Here is a 17,799-nt window from a genome sequence, read left to right on the forward strand (position 1 = left end):
TCACTGGGAATGGGACTCAAAAAACCTTTGGAGTTAAAGAAGTACATAAAAGGACGTGCACTCTTCAAATTAAAGCACACAGTGGGTATCAAGGTACCCTTGTTGATTTTTACTGACATTAGAACAAACTAGTGAGAGTCTGAAAAAAACTTTCCAATGAGAGTGATAAGGGCAAACAATGTAACAGAGCTTATAAATAGATTTGATTAATTTACAAAAAGAAAGATATGAGTTGGTTGTCAAATAAAGCCTGAGAGTGGCTTTGCTGAGGTGACACTTGCTGCTCCAGTGTTCCTCTTATGCACTACTCTTCTAATTCCCCATCTCAAAGCAGATGCAGTTCTAACATGAACAGATGTTGAGCCCAACCTGCTCAATGACACATTCAGTGTAACTCATCCCTTTCTGGAATCTGACAACCATTAAAAAAAAAAAGGAATAAAGTGAGGAAATAAATATCAATTCAAGCTTCCTGCCTTGTGTTTACAGTGTTCCTTCCACCCTAGCAAACCCTTCCAGGCTGTGCTGTCTTTGTCCCTTGTCCTACACAGCCACTCCTCAGTTCCTTTAACTGGGTTTTGGTTACACAATGAGTCAACTGGCTTAGCAAATCAGCACAAGCTATTACACGCTTCCATTACACACATGTATTACCAGATTTGTTTCATGCTGAGTGCCCAAATTTATGCTTACTTACATTTTCTTGGCACGACAAGACAGACTCCATCAATATTTGTGAAGTGCTAAGTACCTGCTAGGTAAGAACAGTATGTATGCAATTAGTAGCAATTACTATTGTTTATCTTTAAACAAAAACCAGCATTTAAATCTGAACTGCTGAGTAATCTTGTGTTCAATCTAGAGCTTCAGAACACTGAAGAGAACAAATGATACTAAGGACAAAGGTTTTATGGTAATGTCAAAAGTAATAATTAGATCCTATACTAAATGAAGAAATCCCAGGCTTAAAATCCATGGGAAACAAGGGTGTAGTCACATACTGAAAATGTGTCCTGGACGAATCAGGATGACGTAGGCACTGGGTTCCCCCCTGCTGTGATTTCCCGAGCTGCACTCTTGGCCATACCTGGGGAGGTACCCAGGCTGCTCCACAAACAGCCCACAAACAGTCCCAGGGCTGGGACACTGCAAGAGCTACTCAGATAAAGAAAATGTGTATTCAGCTTTGTTACCTTCAAAATCTTGCCTACGAGCAAAAAAGCAGCTTTCTTTATACATTTAAATAAAGGCAAAAATTTATTGTTAGTATAATACAAATCTTAGTATAGTTAGTATAATACAAATCAGTTTAACTCAGGAATCACAATTAGTCTAGATCTAATTGTTACAGAAAAACAAAGAACAATAATGCATGTAGGATATTTATATATGGAAAAAGTTACAGTAATAGCAATATTCCTCCTACTTAGGGTCATATACATATGTTTGCTAACATATATTCACACCTTTGCCTTTCTTAATTGGTCTGCAGGTCCAGATAACATCTGAATTTACTATTTATGATCCCATTTATGTACTTTAGATACTATTATATTTCTTTGTTTTCCCTGTTACTGCTAAAACCGGCTTTGGCCAGCTCCAGGTCTGCAGGTTCTTTTATCTGACCCTGACGGAGCCATTTATGGCTGTGGGGTCTTCAGTGCCAGCCTGTGCCCCATCTCTTACCACCCACCCCACCCTGCACACCTCTACACCGCGTCCCACATGTCTTCTCAATGCCTCTGCCACCGTTCCAGCCCTGTGTTGCTCTACACGACATCATTGTGTCAGAGTTGTAAACTTCTCTGTCTGCCTGGAACAACTCACAGAATCCTAGAATGTCCTGAGTTGGAAGGGACCCACAAGGATCATTGAGTCCAACTCCTGTCCCTGCATATGACAACCCCACAGTTCACACCATGTGCCTGAGGGCACTGTCCAGTCTCTTCTCGAACACTGTCAGGCCTGGGGCTGTGACACCTTCCTGGGGAGCCTGTTCCAGTGCTCCAGCACCCTCTGGATGAAGAACCTTTTCCTAATGTAATTGCTTGTTACTGTTGTCTAAATAAAACTATTGTTCTACCACACAAAGTAAAACACATCAGATCAGACACCTGATCAATGAGAGAAATCGCTTCCATGGCTAAAGCAAGTAGGCACGTCAAGAAAAGTTCAGACAGGGCCTGGGACCTTGCAGACTCAGGAAAGAGCTGATGGCCCATTCATTACTGGCTGTGGTGATGCCGTGGTGATGCCGTGGTGCAGGGCTGCACGGTCACTCCAGCAGCTCTGCAAGAGCAGTCATGGCTGGGTCTGCTGGAGCACACGCTGGTGTCTGCGTGTTCGGTTGGGCTTGGGTGCGCGCTCAGACTCACGCTGCTCTCCAGAACCCTGGAGACACAGCCCTCTGTGCACCTGTGTTTGCTCTGTGGTGCAAGGGCAGCCTGATGCGGGGAGATGAAGGTTCACTGCTGTGCCTGCTTCAGCTGCTTTCCCCACTGCATCCTGCTCATTTGCACCATGGCTGCAGCAAAACCACAATCTGCTGGGATTTAGACCAGTCCATCCCTCACTTGCCAGCCCCAAATCTGCTCTTGAGCCTTTTGGACAAAGTTTCCCATCCCACTGCTTTACTGAGGCGGTATTGTACAACTTGGTGTTTGGCCTTCAGCCTCTCATTGATGTGGGCTGGTCCAAGCTGCCAGCCCAAGTCATACACGATCCTGACATACAGCTGGTTGGTAGGAAGAGCACAGTCAAATTCCATACAGAGCCTGGGGGGGACACAACAGGCCCCATAGCTGCAGCTGATATGTTAAGCAGATTGCAGTAATGCCATTTTGAGAGTGGTTGCGCATCACAATCCAAGGAGAGCATCAGACACGACGCAAACTTCCTGAAAGGCAACAGGTCTGAACCGTGCCTGGACATGCCCTGGCTTCGAGCCTTTGCTACGCAGAGCCCAGTACAGTGCTTATATTGCCTTCAGCACTGAACTTTCTGAAGCCCTATTTTTTCTAAAAGTCACTTTTTCAGAGGAGAAAAAAAGAGAGGAGAGTCAAAGGACATGCCATGAAGTGGTACCATAACACGAACATGACCAGGTGTCCTGACACACGATCTGGTGCAACCACCTTAACAAATGGTTCCCCCAGGTACTAGAAGAATTATTGTGGGACCTGGTGCCCTGGGCAAGATCCTTCTGTGCTCTGAATGAGACACCCAAACCAGCAAGCACTGATTTTGCTTTTTGGCAAGGGTTCCTTTGAGGATTCACAGTTGTAGAGCTAAACTGCAAACCACTTACTCCTCTCTCTCCTGTGGCAAAGCCGTCCTTGTGGGAAGGCTGGATGGCAGTGCTCTTCCAGATATAAAGTAATAGTTGACAATATCTAAGGGAGATTTTAGGCACATTTTAGGCAGTAAGATTTAGTCCATTAATAATGCAATTTGTGTTCGAGCTCCTGTAGTTCAGAATATTTCTCATTTTACTTACACATTGTATGTTCTTAAGGCTATTAAAAAACTTTGCATGGCCTGAACTCTCAGGCCACACTGGCCTTGGAGATTTCCTCTCTTCTCTATTCAGGGATCTCTAAGATACTTAATATCCCCAGCGGGTTGCCCAGGCTCTGAGAAAGTCAAACGGGACCAAGGCTGAGGCTCTAATTATCTGTTTAGCCACATTAATGCTGAGAGGCAAATCACTTTCCGTTAGAAGTCAGTAAGCTTATAAAAGTGATTTATACAGAGTGACAAATAAAAAACACCTTCTCGCAATATGGCCTGATGTCGCCTTGGTACATTTTACCAGAAACCTCTGGGGACTGCTGAGCTCAAAGGTGAAATGACACAAAATAAAATTAAATCAGCAAACTGTGATCCTGTAATGTAGGAGTAATTAGTTCTCACATTGAAAACCCATGTCTTGCTATCTAAAAAAGAATACTGAAGAGACTGGTTTTTTCCCACTGCAGACACCGTAAAAACAGAGTCACCGTAGTGTCATGCCAGGAGAAAATGCACTTCCCTACCCAAATTAAGAGGCAAAAAATCACATAAGTTATTGCCACCATGTGGGAATCACAAACCCTAGCAGGGCTCCTTGCCTCACCACTCACTCATCACTCTCTAGAACTGCCTGAAGGGAAGTTCTAGCCAGGTGGGGATTGGTCTCTTCTCCCAGGCAGTCAGCAATAGGACAAGGGGGCATGGGCTTAAACTCTGCCAGGGGAAATTTAGGCTGGATATTAGAAAGAAATTCTTTACAGAGAGAGTGATCAGGCATTGGAATGGCTGCCCAGGGAGGTGCTGGACTCACCGTCCCTGGACATTTTTAAACTGAGATTGGACATGGCACTAAGTGCCATGATCTAGTAAATGGACTGGAGTTGGACCAAGGGTTGGACTTGATGATCTCTGAGGTCTTTTCCAACCCAGTCAATTCTGTGATTCTGTGTGATTCCTAAAAGAGAAATCTTTGGTGCAAGTAGACCTGAAACATTTTGAGCATTGGTTCAGTGAAGATGATCCGTAAACACTCACGCAGAACAAGAACAGTAGGTGCCAGTCCCAGCACGGGCACTTTTGCCAGGGCTCTGGGAAACAGCTCCTACAGACACATGATCCCTGTCGCCCAGGTTCCCCTCCGGGTTCGCAGACAGGCATCCCAAACTCCTCTGAATCTTTGGTCTGTTGCTTCCCAGAGAATTTAAAAGGCAAAGACGAGCATTTTATGAGATGCTTGTGTAACCTCATGTAGTGGTCAGGCAACCTATTTAGTCCATGCCAGATAAAGAAGAGGTGTAGGGGAAAAGAAAACCCTGAAATGTGAAAGAAACCTCAACTCATGCCCCAGTCCTAGCATTTCAGAAGTTTGAATTTTGGCTTGTTTACATGCGCTCCCACAGTTAACAAGTACATTGACTTTTTCTTAGCAGTCTGACAGGGCTCCTCAAATACTTTCTTGCACGCTTTGTGAAATTAGTATGGTTTTCTGTTCAAACATGTCATTTTGTTCCCCATAGTAATTAAGTGCTTGCCTAATAAAGCCTACAAATTAATCTGTGACAAAACACCCCAGGCAGAAAAGCAGCCCCAGACACTAGAAGTTTAAGCAAATATAGATGACATGGCTTGCAAGAAATGTGTCGCAAGACATTGTGCAACTTAACACTGTACATGGTTGCAGGCAATTACTTGTGAAAGTACCTGCAGAGAGCAGGGAGGTAAACATGTTCAACATTAATGTCACCAGCCTCTCTTGGCCTAGGTCAACATTGCTTATGTGATTGCTGTATGACTGTGGAACGCTGCCTTTGGGCAATGAAGAACAAAATGTCCAATGGGTCCCACGCTGTGTGAGGATGCTCTTGGGCCATGCTGGAACACAAGAGGCTCAGTTCCCTCTTAACTGTGACAGAGAGTGACACGTGTGGCAGCAGTTTGGGCTGTCCAAGGAGGTGAGTGCTCACTTGCTTTAGAACGTAAAGTGTTCATCCCAATGGGTGTTTATGGATGCTCCCCAAAAGTCTCCTATTCCTGCAGGACAAAGGAATAATACTTTTTGAGGTTAACTTGACTCTTTCAAATGGTGGAATCAAGTGGACATTTGAATCCCGTAACTGGGATTTGTCATGGACATTTGTATCCCATAACTAGACCATTCTAAAAACTAGCTAATATTTCAGGTGTGTTCCTCATAACACAGTTTAGCTACTGAGTCTAATAGCTTACTTGCCAACACCCGTCCAGGGTAGCCAGTCTCCACCATTTCTTGACTGAGACACCAGAGATTTGAGGCAGGTTCCTCAGGCAGAGGTTCTGGGATTATTGTTATTGTTCTGTCTGTAGGGAGAGGTATAAACAATATAGACAATGATATTTATCCTGCTCTGAAAAGCCCACTATGCAACCATGTATTAGATCTGCCATATCTGTACTGCTTCCTTCCTTCCTGCTTTATCTCCTCCTTAGCACTGTAATATCTCTGTACAATATGTGTGTTGTTCCCCAAAAATACATAACTTGCAGATGTAAAGATGATTTTTTTTCTCCAGAGCAGTGAGCATGACAGCCTGAGTCTAGATCAGTAAAGCGCAGACTTCAGAGGATTAAAATAGGCTCTAGCTTTGGGCTAATAAAGAAACTCAAATCACTTTCCCAAAGGGAAAAAGCTGTTTTATTGGTTCCTGTTCAGCATAATACAGCCAAAATTTACAAGCAGCACAACTTGCACACGGGTATTATGACCTCGCATAAGGTTCAAAAAGCAGTGTGGGATGCAAAAAAAAAAGGAAAAAAAAGAGCTTTGCACTTCCCAACTTGCAAACCAAACCCAAGCGTATACATGAACAAATGGGAGAATGATGCAATTAAGCAGTATAGACCCTGTAATCCCTTCAACACAAGCACATCTGTCAACAGGCTTTCTCATGTCAGGTATAAAACAGACATATGCTTCTACTCTATACTGCTGAAAAATGATATTTTGGCAGGGTTTTTAGGCTCTATGGGTGGAATTGTATACACAACATAATTACGTATTGCAAAGATTGATTAATATTTCCTGTCTTGTGTGATGCAGCTTTATCCCTGTTACACTCATGTACCTGTGTCAAGCCCCAATAATTTAACTGAGTTTCACGGCTTTTCTTTTTACTGTAAAATTTTAGAGCAAAACCCATGCCTTTTTGTTTATGTAGAACCATCATGCTGGAGACCCTGCTAGCCCTCTTCCATAGCACAGTTTAGAGAAAGAGGTCGTCAAGGAAGCAGATGGCTGAGAAATACATGTCCAGTCTTTATCTCCTTTCCCAAACACGCAAGCACCCATCTGTTCCTGCAGAGGGAAAGCCTTTGCAGTTGTTCTGGACAGACTAATTGCACATTGGCCAAAACCAGACTATTGGAGCCCATCAGGAAAGAAAGGGGCAGTTGTTGAATCTCTGTGAAGGCTCGCAGACCTGTCAATGTGCATCCAAGAGAAATGTCTGAATTGTTGAAGAACGGCTGCAGAATCTCTCACCCAAGGAAGACACTGAAGCTTAAGTGTGGTGTGCCTCCAGGTACATGCCATGCCCTACAAGGACATAGGAGATGAAATAAAGGACACAAAAATCAAAAATAAAAAGTGAAGAGAACTTAATCAAGAGTTGGTATAGCCACAGCTAAGAATAAACTGCAGGAGAATGAATGATTTACCCGATTACCATGTCTAGCACTATCCAAAACACAGCATCATCCTTGACTCTTCCAAAAACCAGAAAGCATATGTGAATTACTAAGCAAAGATTGAATAGAAGGGTGGAAAGGAACATCTTTATGCTATTTCCTCTTTATTTAGTGACATTGTTGCATGTATACATAAAAGCCACAACTTGCAATTTCTTGGAGCTGACAGTTTGATCAGGTTCTTCAAATACACATTAAAAATAACAGTCTGTGCATGGTTGAAGCATAGGGTTTCCCAGCAGGTTCCTTGAATTAACAGATTTTGACAGAAACTGAAAAGAATTTTAAACGACTTTTTCAGTCAAAGGTCTCTTTACATTTGGAAATTCCAATCTGGAGAACATCTATTATCAACTTAGCACAGAATGTGAAAAGGAACTGTTGAAGTCTGTTCTGCAAACGTTTGTTCGTTTATACGCATCTCACTCCTGATATGGACAAATCCTGTATTCTTGAATAGAAACTTCTGGCCAACAATGCACCTCAAGGTTTTACCTGGCTCCTCATGTTCCATTTTTAAATGAAGGAATTTATCTCAAACCTTTCTGGCTACCTTAATTTGATAGAATCACAGAACAGTAATATTTGAGGCATGAAGGGACCTCATCACATTGTCTAGTTCAGGCCCCACCGTGCTCAAAGGCAGGTCAACTACAGCAGGTTGTTCAGACCTTATCCAGTTGGGTTTCAAGGACCTCCGAGGCTGAAGACTCTGCAACTCCTCTGGGAAACCTGTTTCAGCGTTTGACCACCCTCACTGTAAATAACTTATTTCTTATATTTAAATGGAATTTCCCGTCTTCCAATTTGTGCCCATTGCCACTTGTCCTTTCTGGGCAGCAATGCTGATTCTGTTGTCTTTTACTACCTCCCTTTCGTTATTTACAAACATTGATAAGATCTCCTGAGCATTCTCTGCTCCAGGCTGAAAAATCCATCTGTCTCAGCCTCTCCTTGTATGACACATGCTCTGTTCTCTTCCTGACCCTTTCCTGAACTTACTCCAGTACATGCACCTATCTCTTGTGCTGGGGGGCCCAGTACTGGGCACAGCACTCAAGGGAGATCTCACCAGTGAGGAGAGGAAGGATTACTTCCCTTGACCTGTGGCAATACCCAGGATCCTGTTGGTCTTCTTTGCTGCAAGCACACATTGCTGGCTCATGGTCAACTTTTTGTTCAGCTTTCCAGCCTTCAACATGTACTACTGCATGGGGTTAATCCTCAGCTGCTGCAGGACCTGGTATTTCAACCTTTGTTGAATTTCATGAGGTTCAGGAACAGGACGAGTTGGCCCATTTCTCCAGCCTGTTGAGATCCCTCTGGTTGGCAGCACATCTATCTGCTCTATCAACCACTCCTCTCAACTTTGTATTGTCTGCAGACTTGCTGAGGGTGCACTCTGTCCCCATCATCCAGGTCCTCAAAGAGACTAAACAGTCCTGGCCCCAGTATCAACTCCCATGGTGCTGCACTAGTGACTGGCCTCCAGCTGGACTTTGTGAAAGGCCAAACCCTTTGAGCCCAACAGTTCAGACAATTTTCAGTCCACCTCACTGTCCATTTATCTAGTCTGTACTTCATTAGCTTGCCTATGTGGATGTTATGGCAGACAATGTCAAAAGCTATGCTAAAGTCAAGATAACATGCACGGCTCCCCCTTCATCTGCAAAGCCAGTCATTTCATCACAGGCTACCAGATTGGTCAGGCATGACTTCCCGCACCTATACCCAGACTGACAACTCCTAATCATCTTGTCCATGATATATTTGAAAATAGCTTCCATGAAGATATGCTCTGTTACCCTCTCAGGGACTGAGGTGAGGCTGACAGGCTTGTAGTTCCCTGGCTTCTCCTTCTTGCCTTTCTGGGAGACATGTGTGATATTTGCTTTCTTACAGTCCCCAGGAATCTCCTCCAATTGCCATGAACTTGCAGATATAATTGAGAGCAGCCCTGCATGCATGGATGAATTCCACCAAATCCAATGGACTTGTGTGTGCTCTATTTGTTTAAATATTTCCTAACTCGATCCTCTCTCCTCGACTGAGATTAATTCTTCAGAAATCCAGACTTTTCCACTGATCTCCATGGCCTGGGATCCCTGAAAGCAAATCTTACCAGTAAAAACAAAGGCAAATAATTTAGTTCTGCAGTATAAGACATTCCATTTTATTTAGCAACAATATTTCTTGTATCTGTATTAGAAGTAGCAAAGGAATAGAGGCAGTGACTGAGGGGTGCCTCTTGAGCAACCTGCAGCTGAACAGTATCTGTCTAAAATCACTGTTCTTAGATGTGAACCACATATGGATATTAAAAGATGAAAATCCGTTAGAAGAAGATGAGACCATTCTCCTGCAGAATCATATCGTGATACTGGCAACGTGATTCTAGTCTAGGGAAAGAAAGAATGAGAAATCTCTCACAAAACTGGAACAATATTTTAACAATCATAAAAAAAGCCAGAATCCTTGTGAAAATAACACATTTTCTTTCTCAAACAAAGCCCGTAACTTTTATACCTAAATACTGGAGACAATGCAAGAATGAAAGGCATCATCTTCATGCCTTTGAGAACTGAATTTTGAAGTTTCTGATCAAATTCCTGTTATTGTAGCGTTAAGGAAGTGGCCTTGTTTGCTGAACTGAAGCGATACTGGAAGAGCTTCCTGTTTAAAACAGCGGGGAGTGCAGCCCCGAGAACATCAATCATGCAGTTCATGCTATTAACTCAACGGGAGCATTGTAGAAACAGGGCTCCATTCAGCTTCAAGGGTCTCCTGCAATGTTCTGTACTGCAGGAGCCTGAAGTTCATATTTCTTCATGGTGACACAGTAACTCCCTAATAGAAGCAGGTATAGTCGGGGAAAGATGGAGCAACTTTACTGTGCCAGGGAATCAGATCAGCAGTCACGCATCCCTGCTCTCTCTAGAATCTTTCTAAGAGCTGCAAAAAATCTGAGTTGTTGTACATTCACATTTCTTCCACAGAACAGATAACAATTGCTTAGCTTAATAACTCAAAGTCCAAAATTTAAAGGTTCATATTCCTTATAATTTTAAACTATGTCTACCATTGCTGGTATTTTTAAAAAGACCTTTAAAATGGCTGGTGTTGTCTCCCATAGAATTATACCTATTTTTAAGTTCATTGTCTGTTCTACATTCTTTCAGAGAATTTCACTTTAATATGGTACTTTTATATGAAAAACAAGAACAGTTAAGCTCTTCATTGTTCTCTCAATTTTACAGTAATTATAATTCACATTTAAACAAGACAAGCAGATACAGCCAGTGCTCCTATGACATCTTTAATACTCACAATTCCTTATTAAAAGTAAATACAATCATAATTTGTCCCTAAAAATGTCAAAACTAAGTGCAGGATGAAACAAAACAAGCAGCAACATGTCAGACAGATTTGGTCTCTACAAGAAATCTATCAGGACAAAATGTTACGAGATGGACTATTTTGATCTCCATAACAGCAAGCTGATGTTATGAATAGTTTTTGTTATGCACAGACACATATCTTAATCTCCACAGAAGTGATGAAGGTGCTAGCAACCTAAAGCAAGAAATGGAATACCGCCTATTTGTTCAGGCTGTTTCACAGCCTTAAATATCCCCCCAGTTAGAGTACAGTTGAGAAATATGTTAAATTTACTATCATCAATATTATCAACTTCAAAAATCATGGAAGACGTAATAGCCAAACTCGGCTCTTACATACAGTTTAGGGGGTTCAAAGTAACAAAGTATTGTATAAAATACAGCAGGAGAAATCCATCTAATGTGATGATAATTTAACTGAACTGATAGGGAAAAAAATTAATTCATCTATATAGATTAATATGCTTCTTCAGTTTCCTAACTAGGTTTTCTGAAAAATAAATTTATATCTTACAGTGTTTCAGGTTCACACAATGTAATTTTAGCTGTTTGACTGAATGGTTGAACAAACTCATAGCTTTATTTATGCAAATAATGCTGCTTATCTAAATGGAACATATACCTGAGCCCATATATGACTTGAAGTAATTCTCAGAGACTTGAATACTGACATGCATCTTTGGCTGCTGTTCCTGGAACGTTACTCATTAAAGCTTTGGCCATGTTGTGGGGAGGACTACATGATGATGACTATATCTCACCAATCTGTGCTTGGACAAGGCTCACATGCTTGCAGAGGGATGCTTAGCAGAGAGGATGTCAAACTTAGATGCAACTGATAAAATTAAATCTCAGTGAAGTATTTCTACGTTCAGTGTCTGAACAGTGTGAGGCTACAGGACCATTTCTTCTCAGGTCTCTGGGTCTCCAAGTTGAGCAAAACCTCCCCTATCCTGCTGCTCTGCTAAGCAAACACTTACCCACCAGAACTGATGGCAGCAGTTTCTTGCTGGTTGTACCCAGCATGAGAAAGGCACTGGGGAAGCAGGTGGGTCCTGGAACAACTGCAGAAACATTCAGGCTCTGACTCAGTGACAGGTTCAATTGTGCAGGGCTGCTCCAGGCTGCTGCTGACAGGTCTTATATCCCCAGCACCTACTTCCCATTTGTCACCTGACACTCACCCCGATTCTGACACACACCACCAGTTTTGGCCGCTGAACAGTCCAGCATGACTTACTGGCTGGCGGAGAGGAGGTACCTCAAGCTGTGCTGACTGATGCTGTTGGAGTTGGAAGCAGCAAGGAATGAATTTTAAGAGCAGGAGTCTCAAAACTGTGTGTGAAGGAGACAGTGGGAACAATGAGAGGGGTCGGAATGAAGTGTCATACGATAAACCCTATCCTTTATAGTGGTGGTACGTGCGCTTCTTCTAAAGAATTTAAAATGAATGGCAGACAATAAAGCTAATAAGATGGATGGACACTAAAGACATCTTACGACAAAAACTTACAAAATGTTCCAGAAACAGGAGAGTAAGTTAAGCTTAAATGAACACAGAAGGACTAACCCCAGAAACCCCTCAGGGAAAAATTCTGACTTCTTACTGAACATAAATATGATCAAAATCGAACATGGTAATTCGTAAGAACAGGGACAACCATTCTGAACTAAGTAGCATTGATCATAGGGACTGAGAAGGCTATTTAGGGTGAGCTAGTCCTGAGGGACAGAAAAAGAAAATTCCACAACCCTCCCTTTCTCTACGCTAAGTTAACTGTGAACCTGAAGCAACTGAAAGGAAAAGTTATTTGTTAAGCTTAATTTTAAGTTGCATTTTTGTTATTTACTTTGCACCCCCTCCTACACTTCAACCTTTGCTCTTAGAATAGACTCATTTTTCTGTGGAAGCTTATCTTGGCATTAAAAGCGACTCATAAGCAACTCTGGGATGAATAAGGCATATTATTATTTCAGAAACAACTAATCCAAATAAAGAAGAGTGTTAGTCCTATCTTGCTGCACTCACCTAGGGCAAGTGGGAGGAACCTTGGGAACTGAGCTCTCTAAGCAGCAAGGATCAGTTTGAGAACCTGTAACATCAGATATGGAGAAAAGTCAGGTTTCCTGTTTCAGCCAAGGAGACACAATAGAAAGACAGCCCAGAAACCTGAGAAACTTGTTAAAAGCAGTTATTTCCATGCTCTGCTCTTACAGTATGACAGGAAACTAAACTAAACTATGTATTCACTGCACATTTATTCATATGCATTTAATATGAATGTGCTTTTGATAGTTAAATCAATAAAAAGGTAGACTTGTCAGATTTTTACTACTGTTTTATAGTAGTAGGTTCCTTGCAAAGTTATCACCAGCCTCCCCCATCCACCATATTTCCCATAGTCTGGTAAATACCTAATTAAGATAAAACAACTGTTCCTAAACTCATAACTTAGCTTTGAAATTCATTGCTTTTGAGTTCTGAAAAAAGTGCCTCTATTCTCCAGACTTTTCAATGAGTGTGACAAGAGTACCCCAGTTGCACGTGGCACTAGTTATTACACCATGACATGTTGTCCACTGTCAGTTTGTACTGGTTCCCCACGAAGAATTTTAGAATAGAATTTGCTCTGAAAAGCCAAGTCACTCATTTATCAGAGTAACAACCTCTTGAAGTCAGTTGTTTCGTCCTTGACATGAAAGCAGGAAGTTCCTTTAGCAAGGAAATTATCTTTTCTAAAATCTGTACCCGAGAGTTGACATTTACAACTGAACAGTAAAGCAACCTTTCACTCATCCTTCTTTACAAGCTCTGCCTCATTTTGTCAACAGACTTGGTGTTATAGTTGAAAACCAGAATGGTCTGAGCTGAACATGAGTCTATGTTTTCCAGAGACACCGATGCATTTCCCCATCGCAGAATTTACAGAACTTAAACACTCAGAGGAAAGAAAGTTGGTCCAAAACAGTTTTATGATAGAAACCGATAGCTGTCTTAATACCAGAGAAGCTTGCTTGCTCTCAAAGTAGTTCTAAGACTGAAACAAAAGAACAAGTCAAAAATCAAAATCCAAAGTGTTCTTCTGAAAGAGCCAAAGGGAGACTTTAGCTATCCTGTAGCTAGCCTGTAGAAAGTTATTTATATTTTTCCTAGTAAGTAGAGAGCCAAACAAATGTTACTTGATCTGGCAATCAGCAGTATGACCATGAAGAATTCCTACTAATATTAAGAGGAATCACACTGGGCACTGCATTACTCATATAGCAGAGCTGGCTAATTAAAGATTATATTAGTTTCGAAAACAGCTGATGCATGTGAGGCTTATTGTGCTGTACAGCATATTTGAAGGGATAGCAAAAGACTGCTTTGGGGGAAGGGTGAGACAAAGATAAAACAAACACCGAAACTTAAAATAGAATTTTCATTAACAGTAATTCAGTTTGACTGGCACTAGCATTTTCAGAAATGTTCTTCTCTTTGGAATTGAAGTCTCAAATATTTCAGGCCAAGCAAAGCCAGATAGGTAATGCTAAAATAAGACTTCACGATGGAAAAGTGATCACCTCTCTGCAGCTGATACTGAAAGCCATTTTCGTTTTAATCTATTTTGCTAAAAGGAGTTTCAATAATTGTTCCTATTTTCTGATTGTGAATATGTTCCCAGAATGACCTTAACAAACAAACAGGGGAACAAGAATTGTATACAATGGTACATCTAGCAACTGTGTCCCATTGTCCCTTCCCATCCTCTGCCACAGCTCTTCTCTTTTTGTTCTTTATTGTATGTCATATGGGAAGACTGGTATTGTAAACACCTGAATATATTAAATTGACATCCAACTAAACAATGTTTACAGGAAACCTCCAGTATCTGTTACATCAATGTTACATCATTTCTGACAGATTAAGCAACATCTGCAGGGCTGAGAGATGTCTTTGTGACTATTTTTATAACTAAGAACTATGAGCACTAATGGGACCATAAAAACTTAAACACAGAACATCAGAAGTTCATGCTATGCCAAACCACTCTCCAGGGATTATTTAAATCAACATGTTCTCCTGCATTTTGACTGACAGCCTTTGGTATAAATAATAATAATTTCCTTGTGGAAGTACCACTTCTTGGTCACTTATATGCAAATGGTTAAAACAGGAGGAAAGTAACTAATGTTTATTGAAAACTGTTCCACTCAGGTGAATAGTTTAACTACTCTGGGTACATTAGGTTCTTTATATCACTGCCAGCCTTCTTTTTCACAGCAGCATTTAACTTTTAGGACTAACTGCACTGTTACGATGTCAATGTGATGTGGAATGCTACCTGTCCCCAGCCAGTGCTTCATCTTCCCACATACAACATCATTCTCTCACAGGCAGGACCTTCTCAGGAAACATTTGCAATGAAATCTTCTTTAAAAAAAAAGAAAAAGCAGAAGACCTAGTTTTACTGCAGTGCCCACAAAAGCCCTTACCATACATTTTACAGCAGATGTCAAAGACAAGTTACTTTTTCTCTGGCAGAAATGGCTTATTTTCCTGTTACTTCAGTCTCAACCAACATTTGTATGCTTCACTTTTAATTGTGAATATAGATTTTAAGCTCTGTGGGACAGGACCCCTTTTGTTTCTCCATGTAACCAATCTCCCCTGTCCTTACAAAGGGACTATTATTTTGTGACTATTTTCAAGGTCTCTCTCTCTGATGTCTTCTCCAGCACACCTGAACAAAACCACAAGAACATCTTCCTAGAACACTGCACTACTCCAGTAGAAACTTGTGAATGATGTAATTATGTAACTTAATGCCATAGCTGTAAACTACTTATAATGACACTGTGATTTACACTATAGATAAATGTATCCTTCAAGTATGAACTCCTAAGATCCTAGAACTCCTGCAGGGAGGCATGCTTGTATTTTCCAAGCACTGCAAGAACACACACATCGAAAAAAAAAAAAAAAATAAAAACTACTGGAAAGTTAAGGGCTGTGTTTTAAAACCAACTGACATTTATGCTATGATATAATGAGCTTTTTCTCAGGGCATTTTGTTAATTGAAAGTACAGAGTTCGTTCAGTAGGTCAATTATTTGCTGCAAATATTTCATGAAAGTCTCAGTAACACCACCTCCACGGATTTATACAGATGCACCAGAATAATTTCTTGTGACTAGACTATGATTCAGAATTAGCTATCAGCATTTTCTGAAGCAGCTCTTTAGTAGCTTCATTCGAGAATGTTTAGGTTAAGATTTCCAAAGATTTGTGCTTAGGTATATGACTCCTTACTAAAAGAAAATCAGATAAAATTAGCTTAGTTTCTATATATATACATATAGTGTAATGCAGACTGTACAGAGCCTAGTGGCATTGCACTCCTATGAAGTTACTCACACATATACAGAATTTTAAGGGACTGATTCAGAATTAATTGGGAAAAGGTGGGGGCTTTTTTCTCCTTTCTGAAAGCAGCTCGCTTTGCTTTACTACAAAACCATCATACTATTGCTTCTGAAGCTGCAGATGCTACCACAATTCTAATTGCCTGTCACGCAGTGAAGAAATCTAATTAAAACCACTTATTTGTACCTATTAGCCAGTCTCTTTAAACGCAGACAAAAAAACCTTACCCCGAGCTAAACCATAAGTACAGAGTGTGGTATGCAACTCAGTCAGAGAAACAACAGATGTTTTCAGATAATGACACTTACCTCCATTTTCCTGCTACTACCAATTATCATTAATCAGGAACTTAAATGGCTATGTAAATCACTATACCTAGCCACCACTGCAGACATGGTTCAGACTGTCAGAATGATATTGGACAAAGCATTTCGTCTCTCACATAGTTAAAATTGTGACATTTTTGTGTTGAGGGTAGATTACTGACCATAGCATGGTTTAGAGGTAACATATACAATCATTATTATAAATGTATAATAAAATGCAAGGAATAACCTGTAGTCTTCTCTCAATAGATCCAGGATTCTTGAGCAGTTTTATAAATAAGAGCAGTATAGTCCTTTGGAGGTTTCCTTCACCACATCATTAAGAACAACTAGGGTTACAGTTACTTCAAAAGAAAAAACTCAACACTAACACAACAGAAAGCTGTAATGTAAAAGAGGCAGGCAGGGCACTAAACCAGAATGATTTAATAAATAGCCTACTGCACAAGCTCATCTGGTTTGCTGCCCTTCCTAATGTGAAGCCCTCACCCAAGACTTCACTCACATTGGATAGTGTTGACCGGGCAGATGGAAGAACTGGCCTGTGCACCGATTTATTCCATCGGCATCACCATGTCACTTCTTGAAGGAAACTGCACCTCTAGGCTGAACCTACTGTAAAGGTACTTGCCCTTGTACCATTTAAAGTATTTAAGAAACAGGCCATTAGTAAATGAAAACCTGTGGCTTATAGTTGTGACAGGCATCTTTAAGTCAACGGGTGGTTGTAGGAACAGGGTTTTTACCCATTTTTTGTGACTTCTTCATGGTGCGAGGCCACCCTCACACCCTGTGTGCATCCACCACTCATCCACAAGCCTGCTCAGCTACAGAACGGCCTCTATGTCCGTTCAGGCCAAGGGGGTGTCGGTCAGGAGCAGAACGGGGGCCAGATCTCGTTACTTCAGCATCCGCCTGCACCCACACGGCTTCGCGCTGCCCTCGGCGACAGCCACCTGGTCCAACCGGCACCGACCCGCCAGCACCCCGCTTCCCCGGGGCGCTCCTTTGCCGGGCCGTCCCTGCTTCCTATCCCGCGCTGGAAAGCATCACTTTCCGCCAGGTGCCCCCACCCATCCCCGCTCCGCGCACAGCCGACGCGTAGGGAGGGGAGGCGCGGCCGGGCCCAGGCCCCTGCCCCGCGCCCCGCACCACCGCCTGCCGCAGGGCGAGGCCGCGCCGGACCCTGCGCGGTACCTGCGCGCTGCGCGCAACTTCGGCCCGCCCTCAGCGCGGAGCGGCCGCCGCGGGACCGTGTCCTTCCACTGCACTGGGCCGCCCCGTGCTTCACCTCAACGACCCCCGCCCGGCCGCCCACCATCGCCGCCCGCCCGCCCCCTGCGCCGGACCGCTGCCGCCGGAGGGGAGCCGCCTCGTCCCGCCCACCCGGCCGAGGGGCGGGGATTGGGTCAGCGTGCCTGTCACTCTGCGGCGG

The 17,799-nt window shown here is 42.3% G+C and overlaps 1 long non-coding RNA gene across 4 annotated transcripts; it reads right to left on the reverse strand.

The window, feature by feature from the left end:
- Positions 1–7,320: 7,320 nt before the first annotated feature.
- LOC110362087 (uncharacterized) lies at positions 7,321–17,753 on the reverse strand. 4 transcript variants are annotated; one of them, XR_010471859.1, is made up of 4 exons: positions 17,562–17,753; positions 16,870–16,996; positions 12,661–12,724; positions 7,321–9,632 (listed from the first exon to the last, which is right to left on the reverse strand). It is a non-coding gene; the product is annotated as an uncharacterized LOC110362087 (long non-coding RNA). The 4 variants fall into 4 exon arrangements; XR_010471858.1 differs by lacking the exons at positions 16,870–16,996; positions 17,562–17,753 and adding exons at positions 14,957–15,045; positions 16,594–16,861; XR_010471857.1 differs by lacking the exon at positions 17,562–17,753 and having other exon boundaries at positions 16,870–17,552.
- Positions 17,754–17,799: the final 46 nt, after the last annotated feature.

This window comes from Columba livia, chromosome 3 (assembly GCF_036013475.1).
Source record: "Columba livia isolate bColLiv1 breed racing homer chromosome 3, bColLiv1.pat.W.v2, whole genome shotgun sequence".
In the NCBI taxonomy this organism is placed as follows: domain Eukaryota; kingdom Metazoa; phylum Chordata; class Aves; order Columbiformes; family Columbidae; genus Columba; species Columba livia.